Source organism: Dryobates pubescens, chromosome 8, assembly GCF_014839835.1.
Source record: "Dryobates pubescens isolate bDryPub1 chromosome 8, bDryPub1.pri, whole genome shotgun sequence".
Lineage (NCBI taxonomy): Eukaryota > Metazoa > Chordata > Aves > Piciformes > Picidae > Dryobates > Dryobates pubescens.
In genome coordinates, this window is record NC_071619.1 from 34,163,871 (window position 1) to 34,187,957 (window position 24,087).

Here is a 24,087-nt window from a genome sequence, read left to right on the forward strand (position 1 = left end):
CTTCTTGGCCACCTGGGCACACTGCTGGCTCATGTTTAGGCAGCTGTCAGTCAGCACCCCCAGGTCCCTTTCTGTTTGGCAGCTCTCAGCCACTCTGACCCCTGCCTGTAGCTCTGCCTGGGGTTGCTGTGGCCAAAGTGCAGCACCCAGCACTTGGACTTGTTGAATGCCATCCTGTTGAACTCTGCCCATCTGTGCAGTTGGTCGAGGTCCCTCTGCAGAGCCCTTCTGCCCTCTAACAGATCAACATCTGCTCCCAACTTGGTGTCATCTGCAAATTTGCTGATGACTGACTCAATCCCTTCATCCAGATCATCACCATGAAGATATTAAAGAGGATGTTATAATTATGTCTACATATTCCTATGACTTCTCCAGACCAGCCTTCTGTTCCACAGTAGTTCTCTCTCACAAAATTGTAATAAAGTCACTAGAAAATACCCCAGGCAATAAGTAGAGCAGTGATTTTGATACAAAAGTATTTTGAGCAATTAACCAGATTCCTCTTCTCTCCCTCAAACAGACTGAAGTATTTTACTAAGTAGACCCAGTTCAGTGCAAAACAAATTTGCATTTAAACTGAATATTGAATCAACAGGACTGAAGTACATGCTTAAAATAGAAGTTATGTTTACTTGACTACTTAAATTAACCAGTGGTCATGCTGTTCCTGTGTTAAGAGAAAGAATATAGTAATTTTCTGCCTTTCTGCTATTGTGTTTCATCACTTGAATTGCAAACACAAAACATTATTTTCCACAGCCAGTTAATACGTGCAAGCAGCAGAGTGGAAAGGGAGAGGAGAGTGCATGCCACCTTACTGTATTTGAAGATTTATTACACAGAAAACAAACTCTCTTTTCAGCTACAGGTTTGCACGAAGTCACTCTTAAAAGCAGAGCAATTAAATTAAACTTTACCAAGCAGGAAATCTGATGCTTAAGTTTCCTCTTAGGAATGGTTGAAAGGAACCTCAGGGATCATCTGGTCCAACCTTTCTAGGTAATTATTAGAGTTTAAATGAGGTGGCCCAGCACATCACAGGCAAAGATGAGGACTGTGTCAGTGATGTAATAGGAGCTTTCTGAAGACTGAGGAGATGCTGTGCTTGGAGGTTGTGAAGGGACAGAGCACCTTTTCTGCTTTTACAGATGGCTCTCCTCCTTTAGATCATGTCTTTTCCTCCCTTCATCTCCTTCCCAGAAGCAGGACACCCAAAGGCTTTCACTTCCACTATCTCCACAATCATCATCTACACATTTTTCTGTATCTTCTTGATTGCCAAGAAGGGGTCAATCCTGGTTTGAAAGGACAGGAACTAGTCCAGCACCAGGGCCTCAAGCCAGAGAAATCTTGCTGCTGGCGGTAGAAAGGGCAGATGTGATTGCTGTTGCTGTGCTGAGGCCCTCTGGTACACACTGGCACTCCTTTACCCTCTCTAATCCCCTGAAGGCAGTAACAGCAGCATGGATGGTACAAACAGGAGGCAGGAATGAGCTGTTTGGCTGAAATGACTAATCCCTCTCCCCAGACACAGGCACAGTCCCTTGCCATCCCTTTCAGTCTGGCAGCTCTCCATTTTACTAACTATTCAAAGCTACTAATCTAAACCAAAGGGACTGGAAAGCTGCCTATTACTTTGTGTGAGGGCTCTGGTCTTTGTAAGGAAGGCACCCACCTGGCTGCCATCTTGTGACAGCTCCCAAATTCTATAAAAAAGGCCAGGCTGGATGAGATGTTGAGCAACCTGGTCTAGTGGGAGGTGTCCTTGCCCATGGCAGGGGGGTTGGAATTAGATGATCTTTGAGGTCCTTTCCAACCTAAACCATTCTGTGACCAGAAGCTCAAAGGCTGGTTGGTAACAATGACTCTGGAGGCACATGGGCTGATATTTTGAGATCTTCTTTCTGGCAGAAAATGCTCCTTTGTCTACAAGATTCAAGCTTCTTTTGTGAAAATGTATTGTTTTGACAAAAAGTTAATTAATTCTTTTGTTAGATTTGAAAGAGAGAGACCCTAAAATAGCCCAGGTGTGGCATTCAGATGAAAGAGGGGGTAGTCACAGAACTGTAGAATCATCCAGCCTGGAAAGGACCTCTGAGATGATCAAGTGAGAGTGATAAGCCTACAAAACAGATGAGCATATTTGGTATTTAGTAGGACATTAGCATTGCCTGTGCCTCCCCATGTTAGCATCCTCTCAGTCTGAGTGAAATCACACTTGGGGATTTGTGTTTCCAAGCACTTCATATCAAACCAAGCTGCTTGAGAAATAATGACTTTAAACTGCATGTTGGATAAAAGGGTTTGTGTGCACATTTTCATGGGTGCAATACATGTAGAGAAAGATGAGATTGAGTAAAAGTTTTTCAGCTGTCCTTCAAACTGATAACTTTATAGTGATCTGAAAAAGCTATGCAGTGTCTCTGTAGAAGGGTGGGAACAAGGCCTGAGGCACTTTTTCTTGAAATCCAAACCCACAGTTTGATTTATGGCATGATTATCACAGGATTGCCAACAAAAATACTAAACACTAGGATTTTTAGTTCATATTCAAACTGCTACATCAGTTTTCACAAGTACTGAGCAACTAAAAAGGCTACTCAAAAGTGAATGAGTTGCCAGGCTGTCATACTTCTGAACAGTAGACCTTGAATAAGAAGCTTGAACATGAAGTTAAAAGACTATGTTAAGCCTCTATGTTTGAAAATCTTGGGCAATATTCCTTAATACTTCAGTTTTTAAAACAGGATAACATGCTCACACATTTCTTCTTTTCCCCCTAGAGACCAACTTAAAACCAACAAAGTAACAACAGGCTGAACACAGTCAGGAGATCTAGGTCCCTTAAACTGAAGAGCAAACAACTTGGCCACCTTCTGCCCTGTCCTGAAATCTAAATGTAAGTATATCCAGCTTTGAAATTCTAAATGAGCTGTCCAGAATGCCAAAAACATAGCAAAAAATCTTAAAACTGAAGTTTTCTTAAAGCTATCACCTACACAGGATTTGTGAAGTCATTCAAGTATTTCCTATGCACCAAAGCTTTTGGATTGTGAGTAGGAAAATATATGGTACATAAATTTTGGTGATGATCCTCAGCACCACTTTTTTTTTTCCCCTAGGTAATATAAGAAAACTACCCTTTCAGTCATCCTCCATTCTTTAATAGGAGAGAACATGTAATTTTGGCATTTCCTGTTTGTCTAAAGAATGTTTTAAAGCTATTTTTTATGGTTAGGAAAGAATAAGTGCTGGGAAGAGCTATTGATGTGCTTTAGATATACAAAATGCAGATGTACACGTGTCTCCTTCAGTAGGCATGCACATGTACAGATAAACAGCAGTAACATTCATTGTGAAATCCATGTTTAATGCAATGTTTAGTTTAGCTCAATAATGGGAATAATATGTTAAACATCATTCTGAGCCCTAATGGAAAAGTTTCTGACAACTAGACATTAGCTCATAGTGTCCACAGTCATCTTATGCCTATGACTATTGTTTATTATCAGGTGTGACTTTTGGAAGCAAAAATGCATTATTGCTTAAGAAGCTGCATTGCAGTAGTGTCCTGCACTCTGTTTTGGTTTCTAGATAGCTAATTAAAAGAATCCACATGTTAAGAATGAATCACTTCAGTTCCTTGGACTTTCTGGACTTTCTTTTAAGGAGAATGAACTCCGTGCTGGCTCGTGTTTCTCTCTTGCGGTGGAGTCCTACACAATTTGTCTGAAATGAAACCAGTAGTATCACAGAAACACAACTCTACAAACACACAACTCTAGAGCATCAGCCCTGGCAGACACCCCTCTCTGAGAGTCCACTGAGCTTCTTTCGCTGGGCACTGGGGCAGGCTGGTGCAGTGCCAGGGTATTAGGACCTCTGGCAGCGTTTGCCACCAGAGCTGTCCCTGATAATTGTTCACCCGGTGTCAGTTGCCATGCCCTGCCCAGTGTCAGGTGCTACACAAGCCTAACAAGAAAAAGAGCAAAGGAACAAACAGCAAAAAGAAAGAAAGAATATTTTTTTTTAAATAAGGGGGATGGGGAAGAAAAAGAAAAAATATAGCCCAAGGCTCCAGCTCACAAAATATTAATACAGAATAAACCACTTCCCAGCTAATATTTACATATGCCCAGAGCACCTGTAAGAAAGTTTTAGAGCCCAATTCACCTATCAATAAAACATCCATCCAATAATGGCAGTGGATTTTGATAACCTGGCTGCAAAGTTTCTACACAGGTTATTGAAAAGACTGTACACAGCTTTTTGCATTAGTAATGTCTTCAAACCTTTTGATCCTCTGGTGTCACACGATAATATTGACCACTTTGTCAAGCCTGTTCAGTATTTCAGAGTCCCTTACCTACAGCAGGCGAAATGGTAATCGGAGCTATTAAAAATACTTGTTAGGCAGAAAAGAGCAACAGTTAAGATGGGAATTACAAATTGGCACCTGTTACTTTTCACGTGTGGCAAAACTGGTTTGAGAAAAAACCTGTCCTCAGCAGTTCACAAACATAGAGGAAAGGGGTGTGGGGGGTGTTGTGGTGGAATCCTTTAGAAAGAAGTAAAAGTTCTGGTGGTTTTTTTTTTTGGTTTTTTTTTTTTAATTCTATTTCAAAGGATAGCAAAGAATTTCAGAAAACATACAGAAGTGGATAGATTTATCCTCCAAATGAAAAGGAAACAAAGCTCTTTATCTGTAGCAAGAATAGCGAAAATTTTCAGATGAACATCACTCTGGCAGATAGAATTCAAAGGCATTTGAGTCCAATAGAAGTCCTGAGCTGCTACCAAAAGCAACAGTCTAATTGTCTCAGCTGAAACTGAGGCTTAGCTTTTGGGTTTCCTGTAACTAAATCTTGCCACAATCAGCTCTTCTAAGTTTTTCCTCTAATAAAGTGAAAGACAGCAAAATTAAGATAAATACAGGAGACAATGAAGATGAGTACGTGGTTCCTAACATACGGCAGGGAGCAGAGGTTAGAGCAGACTTGTGAAGAAATCAAAACAGGACTTGTCAGTTCCAAATGGCTGATATGACAGTCCTTTAAAAACAAACAATCAAACATCTGAAAGTAATTGCCAGACAGAGGGATTTACGTTTATTTTATTGAAGCAATAAGGCATTTAAAAAATGTGCTCAGAATGTCCAGCTCGCTTCAAATTGCTTTGCTTTTCTACCCAGTGCCGTGGTAGTCCCTACCCACCTAAATGGGGTAATTGAATAACACTTTTTAATTGAAAAGAAAAGGGAGCGGGGGAGGTGGAAATGACAATTGAAATGAAGAAAGCAAAACTATTCAGAAAGGTTACCAGATCACACAGTTTAATTTCAGGCACTTTCTAATCTGATCAGGAAGCAGAACGGAAAAAACAAACAACAACAACAACAAAACAAACAACCCCAACAAACCACCAACTGCTTTGTGCTGAATTGAATCAGGTGATGAAGTTATACAATTTTCTGTGGGTTTGCTGAGGTCATACCTCAAAATGAAAAGCAAACCCAAGCGACTGAGAGTAATGCCTTGGTTTATATAGTCTGATACTCCCTATGTCTATCCTTTTTCCTGTTGAACTGCCTTTTATGCCTCTCAGCGCATAAACTTCTTTAACCTCATCATCTTCTCTGTCCTCAGTTTCCTCCTCATTTTTGTGTACTTTATGTTCCTCCATTTGATCCCTGAGAGTGGTTGGTTTACTGGTCTGCTTTCTCCCTGTCTGACTTGGGGAGCTGGACGTCCTGAATGATTTTTAGTAGAACCTAAACCTCAAATTACTCAGTGTTTATGGAAATGTTACCTTACATTTCCAGGACCATTGATTTTACAGGAGTCAGTTGCTAGACTCCTTTAGTCACTCATGAAAACCAGCAGTTCTGGATGAGAGGAAATTAAAGGGGAATTACAAAAGAAAAATCCTTTCCAAACACAGCAGTGTTATTCAATAGCTTAGAAATTGACTTCTCTTTTCCCGTTGGTGAATGTGGTTTCTTTAACTAATCTGAGCATTATTGTGAATAAACCCAATGGTTGCTTTCGTCTGTGTTTTAAAGAAGAGGGGCTTGTTTAGGGCTTTTGTCCTGATAATTGACACATAAAGCTCTAGTGCAGAAGAACACAGAAAAAGAACAAGATGAGCTTGCCTCCACAAATCATTAGAGTTGGGGATATTCCACGGATACCTCCTGCTTGCTGTTTGAAACCACGATGACAAGTTTACGATCCCAGATTGTGCAAAGCAAAGACCTGAACAACCTGCTGCTCGTTAAATTCTCTGCTTCTCTAGTCCCCCGCTGCCCAGACAACCTCATGTGCACACATGTACTCACTTCTGGTCTTTGGCAGCAAGTTCATTGGTAGTGCTTTAACTGGTGATACTCAGTGGCTGCCTGTTTGCAAACTGAAGTAGCTAACTCAAGGTTGCTGAAAAGCGACCTCAAGCCAGTATGCAGCAGACCTTTCTACTGCTAACAGTAAGCTCATGGAAGACTAGAACAATGTGCCTTTATGATTTGGGAAACCAGTGCATATAGCTGCAGTCAGCACTTCACAAATGTTTTGCACACATTTTCCATAGCTGCCATGTTCAGGGGGGGAAATGGCACTAAGTCAACAGTCTTCTTTCCAAAGGCTCATTGACATTATTTGTCAATGTAATGATTCCTTGTGAACTCCCTTTAGGAAATACCAGTGTATTTTCTATGCAGGAGTCTCTCTGGAAATGTTGCCTTTTATGACATTTTTCTAGACCCTAAGGAGTTCAGGCACAGAATTCTATTAATATCTTTGTCTCGCAAAGTTCAGGGAATGCTACCACAGAACGAAATTAAATTTGAAACCCAGTCAGAAGAATTACCCAGCTAATAATGACAGTTCAGCTAAAATATTTGTTATACAATTCAAGCCTCTATTTATTTTCAAAGGAGTTCAATGTAGTTGTTAGGTTTAAGTAACAGGTTAAGGATATCCTTTTTCAACTGCAAATGTTATATAAATACTGTCAAATACTGCAGTTCATAGTAGTCTTTCACAGGACCAATTTCGCAGAATCACACAATGGTTGCTGTTGAAAGACACCTCTGAAGGTTATTTTGTCCAGTTCCCCTGTTCAAGCAGGGACATCTAGACTGGGTGCTCAGGACCATGTCCTAATGGCTTTTGAATCATCTCCAAGGATGGAAACTCCACAGCCTCCTCAGACAACCCATGCCAGTGCTCAGTCACCCTCACTTTTCTACTCCCTGCTCTCTCTCACAATTTCTACTGTGTACATCTGAAATGTCCTCTGTGTTGGTTCACTGCAGCAGCCTAGCTTGTGATTTACAAGCTGCAGATGGATGTTAGGAGTACCGTGCTGAAATCAGGGATATTTCAGTTGAGAAGCTGATGCAGTAGTGTACTGAATGCATGTTTAGACCCTTTACTCTGTAGTCATCTGTGTATTTGTGGTGTAAATGGGGGATGGTATAAATGGGGTCACCAGTGCTGCAGCATGGCATTGGTGCACAACATGTGAGCCCCCCCAGCTGATGGCAGAACTAAGGCTTTCTGTAGGATACTTGCTTTTGGGTGCAAACAGCATTTTTCATGCCACTGCACTTGCATTACATCTATTTTCAAGCAATACAGAACATGGAGACTTAGTATTTTGAACCTGTGAAAGGTCTGGAATGTGCTCAGGTCCCTTCTCCTGTGCAGTGTTTGTGAAGCTGTCCCTCACAGACTACAAGCTGGAAAGGCAAAGAAAAGGCAACAGCGTGCAGCCTGTCCTGACAGTGTAAACAGAAACTTGAGTTTAGCAGACAAAGTTCACAGTTTGCAGTGAAAGGTCATAAGGATTTCAAGCATTTTTGGTATTTTGTCACTGCTGTCTGCACAGTATCAAGCAAATAAAAAAAAAAATTACAAAACCATGATAGACAGCTTCCAATTCTGTATACTTGGCATCCCTGCTTAGCCTGAAGGAGCACAGGAAGCTCAGGATTTGGCATTCTACCATCATTTGAGGACACGCCATCCTAACCAAGCTTTAACACTTACTCAGCCCCAACTTGCCTGGTATTTTTTTCATGTGACATTTGATAAGCTAAAAGGCTTACCCAGCTTCAATTAGGCCAAGTGGCCTGCAGTTTTATTGCTGAAAATGCAGTACTGAATTTAGCATGATGAAGAAGAGTCCTAAAATATTAATTCTCAATGAATTATGCTCCTCTTTTTCCAACCAACCTACAGTCACATTAAAATATCAAATGCCTTTATGAGAAACCCCCTACAGTCTGGAGTTGAACCAAATGAGACTTGCCTGCTGTTTGAGTTCATTCTCTCCTCTGGATATTACTATAACATCTCCTTTAGGAAAGGTTCAGCTCTGGCTGAAATCACTACTTCCAATCACAGAATCAGTGTGGTTGGAAAGGACCTTCAAGATCATCAAGTTCAATCATTACATTCAGGTCTGTACTGCTAAAGCAACAAATGATAAAAACACTTCCATATTAATCTTATCTTTGAGTGTGTCTCTCCTGGGCTTGGAATGTTCAGAGATATCTTAGAAGTATGAATGGGATTAAACAGTAAAAATAGCACAGTAAGTGAGCCAGGTGTTGTCTGTATTTTTTGCAAAGCATATTCTCTTAATCTTCCAAATGAGGTTTTTCTTTTTGTTGCTAGCTTTGCCACCCCTGGTGTATCTCACCATGATTACACGTTAGGAGATTGTTGTGCACACTATGAGTGCCAAACACTAAAGCCTATGTTGTGCCTATAGATGCTGAGAGCGGCCCGCTGGGATTTTCTCCGTAACTTCCACTGCCATACCTGACAGTGTCATGAGGGATCTATTTCTAGTCATAGATGCTTGGATACTTCTCACACCTTGTCCTTTGACCTTGGGCAGAATACTTATTCCAGCTGCTGTGCAAAATATTCCTTCATACCCTTTCCTGAGACTGGTGGTTTTGTGCCTGAATATACATGTTACCTCCTTCTACCATGGTCAGGTGTGAAACACAAACACATGTGGTTAAACCTAGCCAGGAATAAATGTGATCCCTATTGGGAGGTATAACTCCATAGGAACTGCAGAAACACTCAAATTCTTTCCCTTTCTCCCCTAAATATAGAAAGATTAAGAGCAAAGGGCTGGTGCTCACCATTTTCTACACACCAGCAGAAAAATCTGCAGGTTTTGATGTGCTCAGAGGAAAGCATTCCAATGTGATACAGCTCTGGAAGAGCTAGAACACAAAGTCCCTTCTGACAGACAAGGGATGCAAGACAGGAAGGCAAAGTGTGATGATTTTAAACTAAAAAGTGAGATTCAGGCTACATATAAGGAAGACCTTTTTTCTGCTATGAGGGTGACCCAGGTTGGCCACAGAAGCAGGTGCCCTGGAAACACTCCTCGTCAGGTTGGATGAAACTCCGAGCCACATGATGTAGTTAAATTGTCCCTGTTTACTGCAGGAAGGTTGAACTAGAAGACTTCTAAAGGTCCCTTTCAACCCAAAACATTCTATGATTCTAAGACAGAAAGGGCTAAAGGGAAAGGGATTTGTTAATGCTTAGCTTATCTCACATCTTCCCTGGACAACTGCAGGAATATGCTGTTTATAATGAGCAGTTTGTAGGTCACCAAAGTGACTGGGAGAAGAGAGGGTACTCCTCTCTCAAAGACACAGGTGAGCACTGTGTCTGAAGATATGATTTTACCCTTATCAGAGCAAAATATCCATGAACATTTATCATGACATAATAGTTCTGACTTGAAGGCAGTGTAACACTGTTGTGCCCCTGCCACCAGGGGCCATAGCACCTATGTAAAGGACAATTAAGCAAACATGTTTGGGTTATTTAGGGACTTTTTGTGAAGAAGCAGCAGTGTTAGGCCTGGGGCTGAGCTTGGGTGGATGGATGGATGGCTCACGCCACCTACGGGGCAGCTTCAGCAGCAAGACTTCTGTGCTTACAACTCACACCAGTTTCCATACTGATCAAAGACTGATCCAATAGACATTTGAATTGTCTGTAGTACCTTTCAGCATTTAAATATCTGTATCTACATGGGTAAGAAACATTGGATCTTCAGAGGCACTGCTACAACATTTGATTCTTGGCATGCTTGAGTTTATAAATATACCTGCTAACAGTCCAGTTTTCACCCTGGTTACCAACACGGATACATGAACATGTAGTTCTCTTTCAATTATTACCACAAAATAGTTATGGTGATGGTATCTGGGATTAGAAAAAATGTACAAGATGGGGTTTAAATGTCAAGCCCATTTTGTCTACTGAAGGCTGCAGGAGGGAATCTAACAAAACTCCAAACAAAGCTTACAAAGCTGCAGTATGCTCCTACGAGCTGACTGTCGCTGGATGTCCAAGTGTAGTGTCTGCATTAAGCCTAGATGAATACCAGTGTGTGGCTTTGGTGCTAGAGAGAAAAATGTCTTACATTATAGCTGTAGAAATAGCACCTTTTCCTTAGGAATAACAGTATTTCCTTTATACAACCATGCAAGTCCCAGTATTTCCACTGCTTTCAGAGGTTCATTTCCATCACCCTTTTCTCCCCACTCAATTGCACTACCTAGTCATTAACTCATAACGGGTGAGGTCCAAAAGCAGGCTGCAGCCTGAGCAGCCCAGCCTGAAGGTGGGTGCCACTGGTTGTGTTCTTCCTACAGCAAACAGGGCTGCTTACAGCATGACATGATTAAAACTGAAGTTAAAATAAACAATTACTCCAGACCTTATTACACTCTTTTTTATAATGGATTAAATCACATCAGGCTTGTGCAATTTTTGGTCAGCGCTTCTTTACCCTTTTCACCTCCTTCTCCCCAAGACTTTTACAGTCTCACTGAATGCCTTACTGGAAAAGCTGGCAGTAAGGAAGGCTCTTCTGTTTCTCAGGAGATGGACTAGCTACAAACAAGACAGAGTTGCTGTTTCTACTCAGTCATATTATCCCAGATTCATCTAAACTTCTATTCCAGATTCTTCTAAATCACACTCATAACTAATTAGAGATGAGTATCAGGGACTAAAATTTTATTCTTCTTTCACAATATGTAGGGTGGTTGTAAATTTTCCTTCCAGTAAGACCTATTTCTTCTTATAGTTTGATTTCATTTTAAGTGAAGCATGTTGTTTGGTTTTTTGTAGGACTGAAGCATTTCTTGGAAAAGACTGAAAGAGAAATAGGTATTTTAGAGAAGCAAGCTTATTTCAGGGGGCTCCAAAACACACTAAATAGTTACCTAATTTGGGATAAATTATAATGTCAAGACAAAGAAATTCACAGATTGCATCAGGTTGGAAGGGACCCTCAAAGGTCTTCTTGTCCAGTGCCCCTGCTGTCAGCAGGGATGCCTCAAATTGGATCAGGCTGCCCAGGGCCACATCAAGTCTAATCTTGAATGTCTCCAGGGATGAGGCCTCAACCACATCCCTGGGCAACCTGTTCCAGCATTGTACCACTCTCATTGTAAATAACTTCCCTCTTATGTCCAACCTAAGTCTCCAGTTTAAGACCATTGTTCTTTGTCCTATAACCACAAGCCCTTCTAAACAGTCCCTCCCCGGCTTTCCACCACGGAGCCTTCTCTTATCCAGGCTGAACAGCCCCAGTTCTTTCAGCTTGTCTTTGTAGGAGAGGTGCTCCAGACTTCCAAGTGTGTCCCTTTAACTGTAAAGTACTATTTCATCTCTTAATGGCATCATAGACTCTGAAGGCAAACGTTCCTGAAAGCTGTTGTAATTAAAGGCATAAGGAGATGTTTGTGAGGGAGTAGAGTTAATTAATTGCATTTACATATACCAAGAAATGAATTCAGATGAAGCAATAGACTTGGAACTTAAGTAACACAGTGAGAATTTAAGAAAAACTGGAGACAGCACCTCTGGTTTCATATTAACTGCAACTATAGTCCTAATTTGCTTGTTTGAAGTAGAAAAACTGACCTGAATAATTGCTTTGGACACTATGATATATACAAAATCAAGGCCAGGAAAAAAATATGTCACCTAGCATGAATAAAAAAGCACCTCCAGTCCTGGGATCCCCAGAAACAAATCCATCTGATTTTGCTTAAGCAAACAATGTGAGGGGAATGTCTTGGTTTAGTTTATTTTTTTGGCCTCCACTATATCATTTATCTTGAGTGCTCATCTTCTTGACAAATATATTTCAGGAAAGTATTCTTTTGGGTCTCATAATCTTGAAGAGACCTCAATAAATGTGTCTGCTTATCAAGACTGACTAGTGGTCTCTGTGTGGTTTTATTTAAAGTTAGAGGTTCAGAGAGACCTGTAAAGAGTCAGCTGCAGAGAAAGACTTGACATTGATGGATGATGAGGTGCTTCACATGAACAGCAAAGTGCTCTGGCAGCCCAAAAAGCCAACTGTGTCCTGGGCTGCATCAAAAGATGCATGGCCAGCAGGTCAAGGGAGGTGATTCTCCCTCTTAACTCTGCTCTTGTGCAACCCCACCTAGAGTACCGCATCCCATTCTGGAGCCCCGAACAGAAGACAGACATGGATTTGTTGGAGCAGGTCCAGAGGAGGGCCACAAAGATGATCAGAGGGCTGGAGCACCTCTGCTATGAGGACATGCTGAGGGAGTTGGGTTTGTTCAGGCCTGGAGAAGAGAAGGCTGACAGGAGATCTTAAAGTGGCCTTCTAGTACCTAGAAGGGGCCTACAGGAAAGCTAGAGAGGAACTTTTTATAAGTGCCTGTGGTGGGTGATAGGACAAGGGGCAATGTTTTTAAGCTGGAGCAGGATAGATTTAGACTGAACATTAGGAAGAAGGTCTTTACTATGAGGGTGGTGAGACACTGGAACGGGTTGCCCAGAGAAGTTGTGAATGCCTCATCCCTGGAAGTGTTGAAGACCAGGCTGGATGAGGCTTTGAGCAACCTGGTCTAACAGGAGGTGTCCCTGCCCATGGCAGGGGGGTTGGAACTAGATGATCTTTAAGGTTCCTTACAACTCAAGATGTTCTATGATTTTATGAACTGCAGGGACTGGAGACTGTGAAAAACAGTACAATACATAAAAGAGCTTACTGCCACCAGAAGCTTCTTCTCTCTGTAAATTAATGTAACACATTCATGAGCACAAGAAAAACAAAACTGATGGCTCTCATTAATACACTCTGCATACTTCCTACAGCATCACTCAGAGCTAACTAAGGAGTTTCAAACCCATTTTGCAAATGAGTGACTAAAGGATATTGGCAAAGCATGGCAATGTCTACACAGCAGTTCCAGAAGCATCTGAAATGTTTTGCAGAGGTGTCAAAGATTTAATTTTAAATGGGTACCATGGGTACAACTGGCCAGTCAAGCTTCACCATTTTGATGTTCACCACAGGCTGGCTTGCCAAGTTATCTATATTCCTGCACTGCAGACCTCGTCTGGAGTCCTGAGCTCTAGATCTAGTGTCCTGAATGAGGTGTGTAACCTGAGAGACATTAAGACACTACAAAAAACTCTCCTGCCTGTTGGTTTGCTTCCCTTCATTGCTCCTTTCCTTCTCCAAGTAATACTCAAGCTGGAAGAAACTTGTGAGCAGGGGTTAGAACATGCCAAAAAGTAGGAGTTGAGGAGTGATAGTAAGCAACACATCCAGAGAGCAAGTAGGGGCTGGTGGATCAGGCCTGCCTTTTCCATAGGAACAAAAGAAAAACAGTGCCGTAAATGACATGCCCACGGTCACAGTGGTAGTTTTGTACAACCTCACACACATGCTTAAAAATCTCTAATTCTTTTAAAACATGAGCCTGCTGCTTGAGTGAAGGTGTCCAGACATACTGGATCAGAACTCACAACCAGAATTCTGCAACACCCCCCCCGCTATAGTCCCATGATGTGAGTAAGCAGATGGGATTCAAGTTCAACATGGGAGCTGTTCTGAGAGCCAGGAGCCAATCCATTATTTAACTCAGTGATGCCAGGTAATTTATTATCTGCCTTTGGCCTTTTTCAGATACTAGTATGTCTAAGCCTATCCTCAGGAATTCTTTTGGGGAAAAATGTAAGCCAGATATTACCTTAGTTCTCTAGGAACTCACGTCCTCATAGGAGGCAGGAACAGTGTTTCACAATTAGCATTTTCTAACCTACTCCCCCCCATAATACCTTATGGAACAGTGAACATTCAGCATGTGCCTGTTTCACCACCCTGATTCGGAGCAGCAAGCCCTCATTCAGAGATAGCAACTGCAGTAAAAAATGCTGGCTTTTCTGGATCTGATAGTGTGACACTGCCACCTCAGCTCATTGCTGATGCATGTCCTTTGGCAGCATGCAGCTGAGCAACACCACAGATGTGCATTTGAAAGGGTGCTCACCTCCAAACTGTGTTTTTCTTGCAAATCATCTATAGTACAATTACAAGGGGGGAAGAAAGATGGCACCACTGCATTTCTGTACAAGACAATTCAATTTAGGATGATTACTTTTTGTCAGCAAGGCATCATCACCAAGGGTGAACAAGACTTAATGATGAGCAAGTTTAAAATGTCTTTGTAATGAGTTTAACACATTTGGAAACGCTGGGTCCTCCCACGCCTTTTTTTCCTGTGGTTGGACAAAGATCAAACATACTAAGTGCAGCCAGCACACAATATATGTGATCACTTTGGTTAAATTATGAAAAGGCTAACATCTAACTTGCCTGTGTCATGTTGTTTGGCAAAACTAATGATATAATTAAATGGGTTCCAATATAAAAAACATATGTATCTGGTTACTTGCTTTTTCCCCCCTTTTTTCCATTTACAAAATAATGCTTTTGCTAGAGAATAAAATTCAATGAGCTTCATATGTACTGGTGGAGTTCTGCAACTCAATTATTTCTTCATCACAATGGCAAGAGAAATTCCAGCACACAAATAATCTAGATTTATAGACCTGATTGCAGTGCCGACACTTGGCCTACAGGCTAAGGAGAGCGGTCTTTTCCACAGGTATGAAGTGGGTTGGCTGATAGCATCAGCTAAGCCATGTGGAGGATATGAGCAGAACATTTGCAGCCCTACTTCTAGCTAAACTCAGAAATCTTTGAAGTATGAAATGTTGATTTCATGAGTGTTTAAAGCAAACTTCTGCAGGAAATGGGATCCACAAGGTTTCTTGGGAGTTCCTTGTAAAACGACAGTCAAGTCCAAACACAAGTAGGTACTTTTAATGTAATGGAGAGGTTTGCTTTACAAGTTCTTCCCTCATTCTCCTCCTGCCTGTAGGACTGTATGTCAACAGAGACATCCCAAGTCTGCTTTCATTTAATTAGATGGGATCTTTGTTGACAGTTAAAAACACATATCAGATATAGGAACTCATGTCTGCTCTCATGACATCTCCAGCCCAGTTTCCAGGAGTAATTTGGTATAGTTTTGAATAGATGAAAAGAATGATAAGAAAAACATTTCCTTTGAAAATAATTAAAGGAAAGCAACACTCCCACTTATCATCCAACTCTTCCATCTTTGGAAATTTTCCTTTTAGCTCAGAAGGGCCAGGCAAGAAAAGCTGTTCATTAGCAAGAGGCAGTAAAATGGGACTCAATGACAATCACTGCTGTCTACTGTGATCATTTCTACAGCAGACAAATGCCACTATCAATAAGCTGAGCACATGGTAAAGTCAGGACTCAGTGATGTTGGTTATCCTGCTCATATATAAGAATTACCTTCACTGCAGTCAAAATCCTATTTTACCTGGGCCAGTATAGTGGGTATCTGTTTAGTTAGCTACGCAGGAATAGGCCAAGGTTTGGGTGCTTTTAAGCTAATACAAACCAGAGTGATTCCAATTTTACTGCCTGAAAAATGGGAATTTCATAGCTCTAAATTGACATTTGTTCTTTGCCAAAATATTTTGCACTGGCACTTACTGTTGGAAAGACCATCTTCTCCTACTGCCAAGAACTGAATAAAACTCAGCCAAATTCTTCAGTTCTTAATTGAGCAAAATTCTCATTGTAGTTTTGCTTGATTAAGAAAAACAGGCTCTAGACTACTGCATGGATAACTGTCTGCATATATAGAGGGTGAGATGCATTTAAACAAGTTCTATACAGAGAGAGTGATTGCCCATTGGAATAGGCTGCTGGGGGAGGTGGTGGAGTCGCCATCATTGAAGGTGTTCAGGAGGAGACTGGATGGGGTGCTTGGTGCCATGGGTTAGTTGCTTAGGTGGGTTGGGTTGGTTGATGGGTTGGACACAATGATCTTGAGGGTCTCTTCCAACCTGGTGTATTCTATGTATTCTATATTTATCAACTAGAAAACTCTAGAGGTCTCATTAAAAATCAATGAAGCTACCTATATATGTAAAATGGCCTGCACAAGTGAACAGTTCCCCCACTGCTGAATTTCACAAGCTTCTAATGCTGGTAATTGTCACATGGAAGTAATGAATTGAATCACTTGAGAAAAATCTGTTTCAGATCATGTGGAGGCCTGAATTACTGAACTCTAGGAAATATTCCTCTGTACTTTTTTTTTTCTTTCTACTTTGAAAAAATAGATATTTACCAGTGTAACTGATGCACAGGAACTCCTAAGACACGAGTTCCTCAAAGTTCCAGCCCTACTGCACATAGTTTTCCATCATGTCTGTTCAGATTTCTGCATTTTATCTGTGTCCAAGGTAAATTACTAAGCATTCATAGTCAGGATGATTCAAGAAAATATTAAACTTCATCAGTCATTCTAGTCTGAGGCAGCCAAGGGAAAACTAGCCAAGAAAATTCTTCAACAATATTGTGTCAGTAATTTTGCATTTCCAAATGAAAAATAAGTAGGTTTGCCTTCTCTTCCACAACAGTTATCAGTACATTAGCAATGCCACATCACTGTTGCAAGGTCACCATATACTTGTAAGTGTGAGCAGAGGTAAACACAAACCTCACCCCTTCTTCTGGATTATTTGTCATGGCTTAGTCCTTTGAAGATGCATCCATTTCAGGTGTCACATTTAATCAAAATGAGGACTACATTGCAAGCCAAGGACATAACAGCATGTGATCATTATTACAATATCAAAAAAAGTCAATTATTTTCAACTGATCCCTCTGAAGAGACTCTGCATCATTTGGAGGATACATTTTAGGTACAAGAAAAGCTAAAATGAGGCATAGCTATCAATCATAAAGAAAAGCGAGATAAGAAGGAATTCAGGAAGAGGAGAGGCATGAGTAGAATTTTACAGCAGTTCTCAAAGGTGATTGATGAGATTTGCACACACATTGGGAGATAATCCAATCTAGAGCCTAAATAGGCTAAAGAAACAAACCTGCCAGAACATGGAAGTCACAGAGCTGGGGCTTTACTGCTTGGTTTGGGTGTTTTTGGTTGGATGGTTGGCTGGCTTCTGTTTGTTTTTCATTGTGGTTGGAGGGCTTTGTTTGTTTGGATTGGTTTTGTTCGGGGTTTTATGTTTGTTTGCTTTTGTTGCTTTTTTAATTTCCTAATTCTTATGATTACCAGTCCTCACTTTTAGGTCAAATAGAATAAAAAGAGGAAGGTGGGGGTTGTGTTTGGTTGGTTGGGTTTTTTTTCCTATGCATACTGTTTGAAACTAATCCATCCAAATCTGCTTTTAAAAGTAATGGCATTGTCAATGTACAATTTGCCCACCACATCTTAAAGGAAGAGATGAAAACCCTCTTAAGTTTGTCTCACTGCCTCTGTCTTTCTTTCCAAAAAGCTGTAACAAAAATAGTATTAATGAAAGAACAAACAAGGATGCTATAAAATCCCACAGATTATAAAAGCTCTTAAATTTTTGTGCAGTAGGGTCACTGCTGATATTATCAAAGCTTAAGTCAGTGAAGATGAAAGAAATGAGATTACTTATCAGTTCTAGGGAGAAAACAGCTAAATCTCTGGTACTTCTGTTAATTCCTTCACATGTTCCCCTTATTTCATAGCTCAGCTTTTCTCCAGGTGCTTCTTCCTTTGAGTGCCATGAAGCTGTTGCACTCTGGGGTCTTATCAGCCAGCAGTCTGAAACAGTTATGCTACCACAAGCTACTCATATAGATGCAGTAGCACCAGCAAAGCTGGCTTGGAAGGTTTTGATTTCTTTAATTCTTACTGATGATTTCATTTCTGTGTATATGCGTATGTGTGTGTCAGGGCAAGAGGGGGTTGGCCTCTTCTCTCTAGCATCAGGTGAAAGGACAAAAGGAAATGGCCTGAAATTGTGCCAGGGGAGGTTTAGATTTGATGTTAGGGAAAAATTCTTTACTGAAAGAATAGTCAGGCATTGGAACAGGCTGCCCATGTAGGTAGTGGCATCACTGTCCCTGAAGGCGTTCAAGAAACGTGTGGCCACACTACTTTGGGACATGGTTTAATGGCCATGCTGGTCCTATGTTGACAGTTGGCCTAGATGATCTTGGAGGTCTTTTGCAACTAGAACAATTCTATGATTCTATGATTTAATATTCCTTTAGCAGTAAAGTGCTCCTGCTCTAAATATAGCCTAAATTGCACCCGGTGTCCAGTACTGACACTTGCCAAAGTATCCCTCAGGGGTGTTTGGAGCTCACAAACATGAATCTTATGGAAACATCAGCCTTTGCATGACTTTACTAGCACACCTAGTGAGTATGGTCCTTTGGGGAGTTCATTACTGCAGGACCTAATCAGCTTGTTATTTAATTTATTGAGAATTTTGCAACAGTTTTCTGGGAATGCAACTTAGACCTGAAAAAAAACTCTTTCTCAAATGCTGAGCCTTTGGGCTATAATTATGTTCTCCCTTCCCTTAGCACAGTTAAACAAGCCTTGCACAAAGCATATTAGAAGTATTCCTATTGAGAATACATGATTTCCACTGACACAGAGTCATAGAATGGTTTGGGTTGGAAGGGATCTTAAAGATCATCTAGTTCCAGCCCCCTGCCATGGGCAGCAACCACTAGATCAGGTCACTCAAGGCCCTGTCCAGCCTGGCCTTGAACATTTCCAGGGAGATCCTCCCTGGGCAACCTGTTCCAGAGTCTCATGACCCTGGAACAGGGTCCTAATATCCAGTCTAAATCTACCCTATTCCAGCTTAAACTCATTCCACCTCATCCCATGACCACAAGCCCTTGTAAAAAGTCCCCTCCCAGCTTTCTTGTAGCCCCTCTTCAAGTACTGGAAGGAAAACCTGAGCAGGGTTCTTGACCTAACACAAAATTAACTTAAAATTAGTGCAGGTGCCCCATCTCACAGTCAAACCAACCACAGAGCATTGTTAGCATTGCTGATAGCTCTTCTCTTTGGAGAAACAAGACTCCTTTTTCCTTGCTATTGAGATACCTGTCCAAAGAATTTATTCTTCATTTGGCTAAGCCATGGCCTGTAGGTGGCCATGAACCTACGGTTCAGAATTTGGTGACAAATTTTGTGGGGAAGAAGATGACTTCACAGAATCACAGAATCACCAAGGTTGGAAGAGTCCTCAAAGATCATCAAGTCCAACCTGTCACCACAGACCTCATGACTAAACCATGACTTCATTTACATGCACTGGTTTTTCCAATAGCAGATCTTGTGAAGTTAGTCACTCTTGTCTTAACTGCATCACCCTGAGAGTAGCTGGCAGGTGCCTTGGTGCCATGGGTTAGTTGTTTAGGTGGTGTTGGATGGGTTGATGGGTTGGACACAATGATCTTGAAGGTCTCTTCCAACCTGGTTTATTCTATTCTATGAACTACTCCCCTGCCTTGGTGCAAGAAGAATTTTTGAAAATACATATCTGATTAAAAAAAAAAAAAAAAATTCCAGATTTTGAAACAAGAAAGGAGGACTGGGCAGGGAAAACAGAGGCCTTAGCTGATTGACAATCAAGGATATAGAACCCTTCAGTTCCTAATCCATGAGAGGATGTTTGCATCTGGCCCCATAATGGAGTCCACATGCCTGAATTAGATGCCAGGGCTCCACGCATGTATGTAAAGGGAGTTAAGTGCCTCAGAGGGGGATTCACAAAAGCCACTGTTTGGGGAGCTGCCTAAGCCAGCCAAATAGGAAAAGCTGAAGATTGCAGTTCATCCTAAACCCTAGCTCTCTTCTGGGTTTAAGTACCTTCTGGTGAATGAAGCAAACAGGCGCAGGTCCTTCTGCTCTAAGCCTATAGCCCACAAACCTCTTCTGAAGCTCAAGCACAGTCTTTAGGCTATGGAAGAGGGATCTAATTCCTTCCTTGAGCAAAGGGTGTTGAAGTGTGCATTTCCTAACTCCAAGGCACACCCAAGTAAGCGGGCTGTAGGCATAAGCTCCCAGGAGGTGGGTGGGAGCTGACACAGGTCACGGCAGACACAAGGAAGCCTGGAGAGGAGTCATGAGAGATTCTGTTTGAAAGCTTGGGAGGTGTCAGCAGGCAAAGGGAGCCTCAGGTCCATACCCTGAACTAAGCAAGGTTTATGCACTGGGACTAAGCAGACCTTGAGAAGGATTTTAGGGACTTGCTTGGTCAGACAGTAGCTAATCAGTCCCTGATCAGGGACTTGGATTTCGATTATGGACTTTAAACTCCCCTTGCAATCCTATTTCCTTTTATGCTTCCAGCTCCCACCTCTGCCCTGCAGTGCTGCAGGCAGCTGAAGGGAAGCTGGTGTCTGGCTTTGATCCAGTTTAGCAGCTGGGTAGCAACAGCTTTGTCAGGTTATCTCTGCTGGCATAGTCCTTCGTCCTGGCTGCAGCACTGATGAAATGCAAGCACCAGGTCCTGCTGCAGACATTTTATAACAGTTAGGACAGCTGAGCGCTGACCAGCTTTATAGCCTGTCTGTTTGCTAGTCTCGCAGTTACCAGTGATCCTGGGGCCAAATGGCTGCACTGAACATTGTTTCTCTTGGAGTAGAGTTGAGAGACCGAAGTGAGTGAGCAATAGTATTTGCTCGTCAGTGTTTTGCTTTGTTTGGGTTATTCCAAGTTGATAGATAAAGGTAATTTCAAGTCCTGTAAATCATAGCACATTGGATTGCATATAGGAAATTAATTCTGCCTCATGACCATATATTTTCATGGATTGGAGTGTGTGAATGGGGTGGAAGAATCTTTTATAGAGTCATAGAATCGTTTTGGTTGGAAAAGACCTCTAGGTCTGAGGTCCAACCATCAACCTAACACCAGCATGGCCATCAAATGAGGTCCTGAAGTGCCATATCTGCAAGTTTTTCAAAGCTTCCAGGGATCCTCTGTGTGTGTTTCAAAAGTATTTTTTCTTTACTGTGCTTTTAAGAAGCAGAAACAGAACAGAAACATTTCCTGTAAGTATTCACTGAACCAAGGTTACAAGTTGTTTCACAACTCAGGATGAAGGGGTTTTTTGTGGTCGCGCTTATCTCTGCGCTTGTAGAGTGGGAAGAGTGGCATCTCTGCAGGCCTGTACATGCTAACACTTGTTAACAACTACTACAATCTGCATCTCTGCTCAATGACTAGTCAAATGTTGAAGCAGACTTGACTAAGAAGCATTTACAGAATTAACCAGGCTCGAAAAAGACCTGCAAGATCATCAAGTCCAACCTATCACCAAACACCATCCAATCAACTAAACCATGGCACCAAGTGCCTCATCCAGGCTCTTTTTATACATTTCCAGTGATGGTGACTCCACCTCCTCCCTGGGCAGCACATCCCAATGGCCAATCTCTCTTTCTGGGAAGAATTTCTTCCTAACCTCCAGCCCAAACCGCCCCTTGGCACAGCTTGAGACTGTGTCCTCTTGTTCTGTCACAGGTTAGTATCAAAGGTTAGTATTTCTTAGCTTCTGCACAAGAGAAGACAGAAGGTCTGTCTGGCATAGCATAGGGATATATGTGTGTAGTTTAGCCATTGTGGCAGTGCAGAGGGGTACTCTATGGTTTTTGCTGGTGATGGCACCCAAGTTGCCAGCTTACAAAGAGATGTGCATTGGTAGGCCCACTGTCAATCATCTAGCACTTTCAACTTCAAGTTTCCAACAGCTACGACCCAGAGGACAAAGGGTCTCTTACAAAAATTTAAAACCCAGTTTTGAAGCGATCTGAACCAAATAAGTGCTTAATTGTGGCTACTGTCCTCTTATTAGACACTGAGAAAAGTAGTATTGAAAAACTGTAAGTTATTCACTTAGGAAAGACGATCATGGGATCCCATCTGCTAGATTGTTCTGCATAGAGCAGTCACAGGTCATGACTAAGGCCAGCACACCCCTTTAAATATGATGATATCTGTAACACTTTATAATAATATCAAAAAATAACTGTTGCTATATTATTCTAAAGCATCCTTCTGATTTCTATCTGGGTGGAGTAGTTTAGTATGTTTACCCTTCTAAGGCAAGATCATTCCTTCCACTGTTTGAGCAAAGGCAGGAAAAGTACATGAAGGGCAGGAACCTTCTTAGTGGCGAGTAACCTTCCAATAAAAATTGTCTGGCAGACAGGAGGGGTTTTTTTCAAGAAAAATATTTTACAGACATGTGTGATTGTTTTCCTATCTCCCTTGGACTGGGACTTTGGGGTTTCAAGGAGCTGCAAAGTTAGGACACAGCAAATAAAAACAAGGGAGAGACAAGCTGCTCTTTCTCTTGACAAGCTCATTGAGCACAGTGAACAGAAATACTGTAAGTGGTAAAAAGAAAAAGAAAGAAAGAAAAAGTCATGAAGCTACATGAGGGTGAGAGCCAAGAAAACACATTTTGTCCACCATCAAAGCAAGAAAAAGAACAGAAATGCTACACCGTGCCAGTTTCAGAAAGAGGCAATCAAGGAAATTTTATAGCAAGAAGGCAACATGTAAGGCCACAGGATTGCAACAGGAGTCACAGGGAAAAAGAATTTGTTTCAAATTAAGATCAGGCCACGTACTTCAGAGTCCCACACAGACTTCTTGCTTTATTATTTAAGAACTCCCAGGATTGTTAAAGTAAACACTGTCCAGGTTGCAAAGGCCCTAGGAAGGGGCACACGAAACAAAGATTCTCTGTAACCAAAAGACTTCAACCAAGAACCAGTGCACATGGGAAAGACTCTTTTCTTGATCAGACTTCATGGCCTTGATGCCTTGTTAGCAATTAATTGCTCCTGTCTAGATCACTGTGAAGCTCTTCAATTTAGTCAGTATGTGTGCAATGCTAAAAAGAGGAGGGAAGAGGAGGAGAAATAAAGTGCTAAACTTCAGAGAAGTCCCTGTTCCATCACTGATAATAAAGGAGCTAAAATTCACCCCTTTCCACAGAGCCAATCTTCCCACCTGCCCCAGGCACCCTAGAGGTGCCAGGAGCCCTAACCCTCTAAAATGTCCCACTGCAGAGCATGGGCTGGACCTCAGTAGTAACAGAGCCAGACACCTGCCTTCCTCAAAGCTGCAGCTGGGCTCCATCCACTCCACACAGTGCAGCCTTCCTACCTCCAAAATGAAGACACAGTGACAGTGGCTGTGGCATGGCAGCTGCCTGTGGGGGTGAAAGGCAAGTCAGACCTCAAGTGGCACCAGCAACTGAAGCAGCACCTGCCACAGCCTCAGGATCGAGAGAAGCACACTAGCAGTTTCTAGCCAGTTTTAGCTTGTCTCCTCAAGTTCATCACCAAGCATAGCTTAGCTGGTCTGAAAAATCAAGCCTACATGAATATTGCACCTGCAGACATCCACACTGCTTTACATGAGGTTCAATCTAATCAAAAGACAGATTATTTTAACTGCAACACCTATAACAATCATTGTCATTAGCAAAAGCACATTTGTAACCAGGATTTTCATTTCTGTTGCCTCTTCTGGGGAAGTGGTCCAGAAAAATAGGTACTCTAGTACCTATGTATTTTATTTTTTTCTATTTTTAGTACATTACTTTTGATTCATCAAATGAGCACCTAAAAGTTCTCTGAGCAGTAAATCTGGTAGATACCCTTCAGAATAAGACTCTGCCATTTTTAACTATTTGGATGAAGACTGAGGATATATTTGATTTTATTAATTGGCACATAAAGAGACAGTCTTCTACTCTCACTTCTGTCTACTCACTACACCTAATGAGACAGAGCATTGACAAGCTTAACACTGAACTCTGCAGATCCTTCACT

General features: G+C 41.6%; 1 protein-coding gene across 2 annotated transcripts in view; it reads left to right on the forward strand.

Moving 5' to 3' along the window:
- COL8A1 (collagen type VIII alpha 1 chain) overlaps nt 1-24,087 on the forward strand; it is a 96,141-nt gene that overhangs the window by 56,595 nt on the left and 15,459 nt on the right. The window contains exon 3 of one of the 2 annotated variants that reach the window (XM_054163845.1): nt 2,787-2,902. The exons of the other annotated variant lie outside the window; for it this stretch is intronic. The gene's annotated coding sequence lies outside the window, so the exon portion shown is untranslated. The remainder of the gene's footprint in view (nt 1-2,786; nt 2,903-24,087) is intronic. 2 annotated transcript variants of the gene reach the window in all.